Raw genomic sequence first — 9,029 nt, forward strand, 5'->3', positions numbered from 1 at the left:
CGTTGTGATGCCCTACTCTCTGATGACAGCGGTGTTATAAACGTTGTGAGTGCCCTACTCTCTGATGACAGCGGTGTTATAAACGTTGTGATGCCCTACTCTCTGATGACAGCGGTGTTATAAACGTTGTTGCCTACTCTCTGATGACAGCGGTGTTATAAACTTTGAGTGCCCTACTCTCTGATGACAGCGGTGTTATAAACGTTGTGATGCTACTCTCTGATGACAGCGGTGTTATGTTGTGATGCCCTACTCTCTGATGACAGCGGTGTTATAACGTTGTGATGCCCTACTCTCTGATGACAGCGGTGTTATAAACGTTTGATGCCCTACTCTCTGATGACAGCGGTGTTATAAACGTTGTGGTGCCCTACTCTCTGATGACAGCGGTGTTATAAACGTTGTGATGCCCTACTCTCTGATGACAGCGGTGTTATAAACGTTGTGATGCCCTACTCTCTGATGACAGCGGTGTTATATGAAGCGTTGTGATGCCCTACTCTCTGATGACAGCGGTGTTATGTTGTGATGCCCTACTCTCTGATGACAGCGGTGTTATAAACACTCTGATGACAGCGGTGTGTTATAAGTTGTGACCAGGTGTTGCATCTGATGTGTTGATGGATGCCCTACTCTCTGATGACAGCGGTGTTATAAACGTTGTGATGCCCTACTCTCTGATGACAGCGGTGTTATCTGTTGTGATGCCCTACCCTGACGACAGCTCTCTGATGACTCTGATGACAGGTGTTATAAACGTTGTGATGCCCTACTCTCTGATGACAGCGGTGTTATGTGATGACAGCGGTGTTATAAACATTGTGATGCCCCTACTCTCTGATGAGCGGTGTTATAAACGTTGTGAGCTGGTGTTATAAACGTTGTGATGCCCTACTCTCTGATGACAGCGGTGTTATAAACGTTGTGATGCCCTACTCTCTGATGATGATGTTGTGATGCCCTACTCTCTGATGACAGCGGTGTTATAAACGTTGTGATGCCCTACTCTCTGATGACAGCGGTGTTGATAAACGTTGTGATGCCCTACTGACAGCGGTGTTATCTGATGACAGCGGTGTTATAAACGTTGTGATGCCCTACTCTCTGATGACAGCGGTGTTATAAACGTTGTGATGCCCTACTCTCTGATGACAGCGGTGTTATGATGAAGCGTTGTGATGCCCTACTCTCTGATGACCCCGGTGTTATAAGCGTTGATGATGCCCTACTCTCATGACAGCGGTGTTATAAGCGTTGTGATGCCCTACTCTCTGATGACAGCGGTGTTATAAACGTTGTGATGCCCTACTCTCTGATGACAGCGGTGTTATAAACGTTGTGAGTGCCCTACTCTCTGATGACAGCGGACTTTGTGAGTGCCCTACTCTCTGATGACAGCGGTGTTATAAACGTTGTGATGCCCTACTCTCTGATGACAGCGGTGTTATAAACGTTGTGATGCCCTACTCTCTGATGGTGTTATCGTTGTGATGCCCTACTCTCTGATGACAGCGGTGTTATAAACGTTGTGATGCCCTACTCTCTGATGACAGCGGTGTTATAAAGATGCCCTACTCTCTGATGACAGCGGTGTTATAAACGTTGTGATGATGATGACATGCGGTGTTATAACGTTGTGATGCCCTACTCTCTGATGACAGCGGTGTTATAAACGTTGTGATGCCCTACTCTCTGCCCCGGTGTTATAACGTTGTGATGCCCTACTCTCTGATGACAGCGGTGTTATAAACATTGTGATGCCCTACTCTCTGATGACAGCGGTGTTATAAACGTTGTGATGCCCTACTCTCTGATGACAGTGGTGTTATAAGCGTTGTGATGCCCTGACTCTCTGATGACAGCGGTGTTATCTGTTGTGATGACCCTACTCTCTGATGACAGGTGCCCTATGATGACAGCGGTGTTATAAACGTTGTGATGCCCTACTCTCTGATGACAGCGGTGTTATAGCGTTGTGATGCCCTACTCTCTGATGACAGCGGTGTTATAAACGTTGTGATGCGGTGTTATAAACCTACTCTCTGATGACAGCGGTGTTATAAACGTTGTGATGCCCTACTCTCTGATGACAGCGGTGTTATAAACGTTGTGATGCCCTACTCTCTGATGACAGCGGTGTTATAAACGTTGCCCTACTCTCTGATGACAGCGGTGTTATAAACCTTGTGATGCCCTCTCTGATGACAGCGGTGTTATAAACGTTGTGATGCCCTACTCTCTGATGACAGTTATAAACGGTTTACTCTCTGATGACAGCGGTGTTATAAACGTTGTGATGCCCTACTCTCTGATGACAGCGGTGTTATAAACGTTGTGATGCCCCATGACCCGGTGTTATAACGTTGTGTGCCCTACTCTCTGATGACAGCGGTGTTATAAACGTTGTATGCCCAGAGGTGTTATAAGCGTTGTGAGCCCTACTCTCTGCGAAGCGGTGTTATAGCGTTGTGATGCCCTACTCTCTGATGACAGCGGTGTTATAAACATTGTGATGCCCCCTGATGACAGCTCTCTGATGCCCTACTCTCTGATGACAGCAGTGTTGGCGTTGTGATGACAGCCTACTCTCTGATGACAGCAGTGTTATAAACGTTGTGATGCCCTACTCTCTGATGACAGCGGTGTTATAAACGTTGTGATGCCCTACTCTCTGACAGCAGTGCGGTGTTATGACAGCGGTGTTATAAACATTGTGATGCCCTACTCTCTGATGACAGCGGTGTTATAAACGTTGTGAGCCCTACTCTCTGACAGCGGTGTTATAAACGTTGTGATGCCCTACTCTCTGATGACAGCGGTGTTATAAACGTTGTGATGCCCTACTCTCTGATGACAGCAGTGTTATAAACGTTGTGATGTTGTGATGCCCTACTCTCTTTGTGATGCCCTACTCTCTGATGACAGCGGTGAACGTTGTGAATGACTCTCTGATGACAGCAGTGTGTTATACTCTCTGAAAGCGGTGTTATAAACGTTGTTGTGACCTACTCTCTGATGACAGCGGTGAGCGTTGTGATGCCCTACTCTCTGATGACAGCGGTGTTATAAACGTTGTGATGCCCTACTCTCTGATGACAGCGGTGTTATAAACGTTGTGATGCCCTACTCTCTGATGACAGCGGTGTTATAAACTGTGAGTGCCCTACTCTCTGATGACAGCGGTGTTATAAGCGTTGTGATGCCCTACTCTCTGATGACAGCGGTGTTATAAACGTTGTGTGCCCTACTCTCTGATGACAGCGGTGTTATAAACGTTGTGATGCCCTACTCTCTGATGTGATGACTCTCTGATGACAGCGGTGTTATAAACGTTGTGATGCCCTACTCTCTGAACAGCGGTGTTATAAACGTTGGTGCCCTACTCTCTGATGACAGCGGTGTTATAAACGTTTGATGCCCTACTCTCTGATGACAGCGGTGTTATAAACGTTGTGATGCCCTACTCTCTGATGACAGCGGTGTTATAAACGTTGTGATGCCCTACTCTCTGATGACAGCGGTGTTATAAACGTTTGATGATGATGACCGGTGTTACTCTCTGATGACAGCGGTGTTATAAACGTTGTGAGTGCCCTACTCTCTGATGACAGCGGTGTTATAAACGTTGTGATGCCCTACTCTCTGATGACAGCGGTGTTATAAACGTTGTGATGCCCTACTCTCTGATGACAGCGGTGTTATAAACGTTGTGATGCCCTACTCTCTGATGACAGCGGTGTTATAAACGTTGTGATGCCCTACTCTCTGATGACAGCGGTGTTATAAACGTTGTGAGTGCCCTACTCTCTGACGACAGCGGTGTTATAAACGTTGTGATGCCCTACTCTCTGATGACAGCGGTGTTATAAACGTTGTGAGTGCCCTACTCTCTGATGACAGCGGTGTTATAAACTTTGTGAGTGCCCTACTCTCTGATGACAGCGGTGTTATAAACGTTGTGATGCCCTACTCTCTGATAAAGTGTTTGTGTGATGCCCTACTCTCTGATGACAGCGGTGTTATAAACGTTGTGGATGCCCTACTCTGATGACAGCGGTGTTATAAACGTTGTGATGCCCTACTCTCTGATGACAGCGGTGTTATAAACGTTGTGATGCCCTACTCTCTGATGACAGCGGTGTTATAAACGTTGTGATGCCCTACTCTCTGATGACAGCGGTGCGGTGCCCTACTCTCTGATGACAAGTGTTATAAACGTTGTGATGCCCTACTCTCTGATGACAGCGGTGTTATAAACGTTGTGATGCCCTACTCTCTGATGACAGCGGTGTTATAAACGTTGTGATGCCCTACTCTCTGATGACAGCGGTGTTATGATGACAGCGTTTGTGATGCCCTACTCTCTGATGACAGCGGTGTTATAAACGTTGTGATGCCCTACTCTCTGATGACAGCGGTGTTATAAACGTTGTGATGCCCTACTCTCTGATGACAGCGGTGTTATAATCTTCTCTCTGACAGCGGGTCCGGCGGGCTCTATTCCAGCTGCACTGATTTTGTGTCCCAAGAACAAGACCTCTGCATTATTCATTGAGTGTCAGGCCAGTCTGTTGGATAAACTGCTGTGATACATCATGTTCTGCTCTGTCTGATGACAGCGGTGTTATAAACAGCTTGCCTTTGGAAATGCCCTACTCTCTGGATGACAGCCAAACGGTGTTATAAACGTTGTGATGCCCTACTCTCCCTGACGTTGTGAGTGCCCTCTCTGATGACAGCGTTGTGATGCCCTACTCTCTGATGAAGCGGTGTTATAAACGTTGTGATGCCCTACTCTCTGATGACAGCGGTGTTATAAACGTTGTGATGCCCTACTCTCTGATGACAGCGGTGTTATAAACGTTGTGATGCCCTACTCTCTGATGACAGCGGTGTTATAAACGTTGTGATGATGCCCGTCTGATGACAGCGGTGTTATAACATTGTGATGCCCTACTCTCTGATGACAGCGGTGTTATAAACGTTGTGCCCTTCTGATGACAGCGGTGTTATAAACGTTGTGATGCCCTACTCTCTGATGACAGCGGTGTTATAAACGTTGTGATGCCCTACTCTCTGATGACAGCGGTGTTATAAACGTTGTGTGTTGATGACAGCGGTGTTATAACGTTGTGATGCCCTACTCTCTGATGACAGCGGTGTTATAAACGTTGTGATGCCCTACTCTCTGATGACAGCGGTGTTATAAAGCCCGTTGTGATGCCCTACTCTCTGATGACAGCGGTGTTATAAACGTTGTGATGCCCTACTCTCTGATGACAGCGGTGTTATAAACGTTGTGATGCCCTACTCTCTGATGACCCTGATGCCCTCTCTGATGACAGCGGTGTTATAAACGTTGTGATGCCCTACTCTCTGATATGTTATAAAAGCCCTACTCTCTGATGGTGTTATAACGTTGTGATGCCCTACTCTCTGATGACAGCGGTGTTATAACGTTGTTGCCCTACTCTCTGATGACAGCGGTGTTATAAACGTTGTGATGCCCTACTCTCTGATGACAGCAGTGTTATAAACGTTGTGATGCCCTACTCTCTGATGACAGCGGTGTTATAAACGTTGTGGTGCCCTACTCTGATGACCAGTGTTATGAACAGCGGTGTTATGTGATGCCCTACTCTCTGATGACAGCGGTGTTATAAACGTTGTGATGCCCTACTCTCTGATGACAGCGGTGTTATAAATGTTGATGATGCCCTACTCTCTGATGACAGCGGTGTTATTGTGATGCCCTACTCTCTGATGACAGCGGTGTTATAAACGTTGTGATGCCCTACTCTCTGATGACCGGTGTTATAAACTGCCCTACTCTCTGATGACAGCGGTGTTATAAACGTTGTGATGCCCTACTCTCTGATGACAGCGGTGTTATAAAGCGGTGTTATAAACTTGTGATGCCCTACTCTCTGATGACAGCGGTGTTATAAACGTTGTGATGCCCTACTCTCTGCCTCTGATGACAGCGGTGTTATAAACGTTGTGATGCCCTCTCTGATGACAGCAGTGTTATAAACGTTGTGATGTTGTGATGCCCTACTGATGACTCTGATGACAGCGGTGTTATAACGTTGTGATGCCCTACTCTCTGATGACAGCAGTGTTATAAACGTTGTGATGCCCTACTCTCTGATGACAGCGGTGTTATAAACTCTGATGCCCTGACAGCGGTGTTATAAACGTTGTGATGCCCTACTCTCTGATGACAGCGGTGTTATAAACGATTGATGACAGATGTTATAAACCCTACTCTCTGATGACAGCGGTGTTATAAACGTTGTGATCCTACTCTCTGATGACAGCGGTTTATAAACGTTGTGATGCCCCTGATGACAGCAAACGTTGTGATGTGACTCTCTGATGACAGCAGTGTTATAAACGTTGTGATGAGCCTACTGGCCTGATGCCCTACTCTCTGATGACAGTGCGGTGTTATATGACAGCGTTGTGATGCCCTACTCTCTGATGACAGCGGTGTTATAAACGTTGTGATGCCCTACTCTCTGACGACAGCGGTGTTATAAACGTTGTGATGTCTCTGATGACAGCGGTGTTATAAACGTTGTGAGCCCTACTCTCTGATGACAGCGGTGTTATAAACGTTGTGATGCCCTACTCTCTGATGACAGCGGTGTTATAAACGTTGTGATGCCCTACTCTCTGATGACAGCGGTGTTATAAACGTTGTGATGCCCTACTCTCTGATGACAGCGGTGTTATAAACGTTGTGATGCCCTACTCTCTGATGACAGCGGTGTTATAAACGTTGTGATGCCCTACTCTCTGATGACAGCGGTGTTATAAACGTTGTGATGCCCTACTCTCTGATGACAGCGGTGTTATAAACGTTGTGATGCCCTACTCTCTGATGACAGCGGTGTTATAAACGTTGTGATGCCCTACTCTCTGATGACAGCGGTGTTATAAACGTTGTGATGCCCTACTCTCTGATGACAGCGGTGTTATAAACGTTGTGATGCCCTACTCTGTGATGACAGAGGTGTTATAACGTTGAGTGTCCTACTCTCTGACGACAGCGGTGTTATAACGTTGAGTGTCCTACTCTCTGACGACAGCGGTGTTATAAACGTTGTGGTGCCCTACTCTCTGATGACAGCGGTATCTGCCAGAAACCTGAGCGGGCATCCAGCTTTGTGAAGACTTGTGAGCCATCCAACTGAGCCAGTGACTGCTCCACTGATGGTAAGATGCGTCTCTCTCTGCAGAGTGCCTCATTCAATTTAGTTGTCCACACAGATCCTTATTTCCCCATTGGCTTTTGGGACCACCAACCATCCGTGCACACCAGTCTGAGGGACTCTCTATTTTAGACACCGCCCCAATGTCTTCCATCCTCCCCAACTGTTCCTTTACTCTGGCCAGTAAAGGGATAGGCACCCGGGGGGGGGTCTCTCTCTCTCAAAAATAATGTTGTGTCTCCCTACAAAATGTGTTTCAAAACAGTCTTTAACGGCCCTGTAGTTAAGTGTCTCTTCCTCGGTCAACGTTGAACCATTTAATATATCCTCGGCTTTATCACCCAGAGTAGATCAGTGTATTAACTTGAAATGCCTCATTATTCACGTTTAAGCCTGATGCTACCCTGTACCTTTCAAAGCGCCTGATCCATTTCGGCCAGTTTTGAATGTCCATACAAACAAAATTCTCCGGGGAACTAATGCGAAATCCGTCAGCACGAGCCACTGGCCTGGCCGTGTTTGCGCCAGAGCCCGTTGAACTTGGAGTCGCAAACCCTGAAATCCCGCCAGCTTCTTCCTCTTGCAACATGTTGCTTAACAGTAACTTAGTCGTTGCCCGTTAGCTAGCAAAATAATGATATGCGCTGTTTTATCTCCAACACTGTGCCCTCCCTGCTTTGAAACAGCCTGAATGTATGATTTACTTGGTACCTCCTTCACGTTTATGTGAATTTTTAAACCACTTCTGACACCATGTAGTATGATCTAAAATAAAGACGTGCGACCACGAGGTTCTAGCTCCAGCCTGTTTATTAACCTAACCCTTGCATGTCCTACATAGGTACGGATGCCCCCAAGGGACATCTTACTACAGATGTAATATCTGCTCTATGACCCCTGGTCAAGGTGTAGGCTCTACCTAGTCTATATAGATGTAATATCTGCTCTGTGACCCCTGGTCAAGGTGTAGGCTCTACCTAGTCTATATAGATGTAATATCTGCTCTGTGACCCCTGGTCAAGGTGTAGGCTCTACCTAGACTATATAGATGTAAAAATCTGCTCTCTGACCCCTGGTGAAGGTGTAGGCTCTACCTAGTCTATATAGATGTAATATCTGCTCTGTGACCCCTGGTCAAGGTGTAGGCTCTACCTAGTCTATATAGATGTAATATCTGCTCTCTGACCCCTGGTCAAGGTGTAGGCTCTACCTAGTCTATATAGATGTAATATCTGCTCTGTGACCCCTGGTCAAGGTGTAGGCTCTACCTAGTCTATATAGATGTAATATCTGCTCTGTGACCCCTGGTCAAGGTGTAGGCTCTACCTAGTCTATATAGATGTAATATCTGCTCTCTGACCCCTGGTCAAGGTGTAGGCTCTACCTAGTCTATATAGATGTAATATCTGCTCTGTGACCCCTGGTCTAAAATAAAGCTCTACCTAGTCTATATAGATGTAATATCTGCTCTGTGACCCCTGGTCAAGGTGTAGGCTCTACCTAGTCTATATAGATGTAATATCTGCTCTGTGACCCCTGGTCAAGGTGTAGGCTCTACCTAGACTATATAGATGTAATATCTGCTCTCTGACCCCTGGTCAAGGTGTAGGCTCTACCTAGTCTATATAGATGTAATATCTGCTCTGTGACCCCTGGTCAAGGTGTAGGCTCCACCTAGTCTATATAGATGTAATATCTGCTCTGTGACCCCTGGTCAAGGTGTAGGCTCTACCTAGGGAGCCAGGCCCACCCATAGATGCCCACCCAAAATCTGCTCTCTGACCCCTGGTGAAGGTGTAGGCTAGCCATGGA

Source organism: Oncorhynchus masou, chromosome 2 (genome assembly GCF_036934945.1).
Source record: "Oncorhynchus masou masou isolate Uvic2021 chromosome 2, UVic_Omas_1.1, whole genome shotgun sequence".
NCBI classification, from domain to species: domain Eukaryota; kingdom Metazoa; phylum Chordata; class Actinopteri; order Salmoniformes; family Salmonidae; genus Oncorhynchus; species Oncorhynchus masou.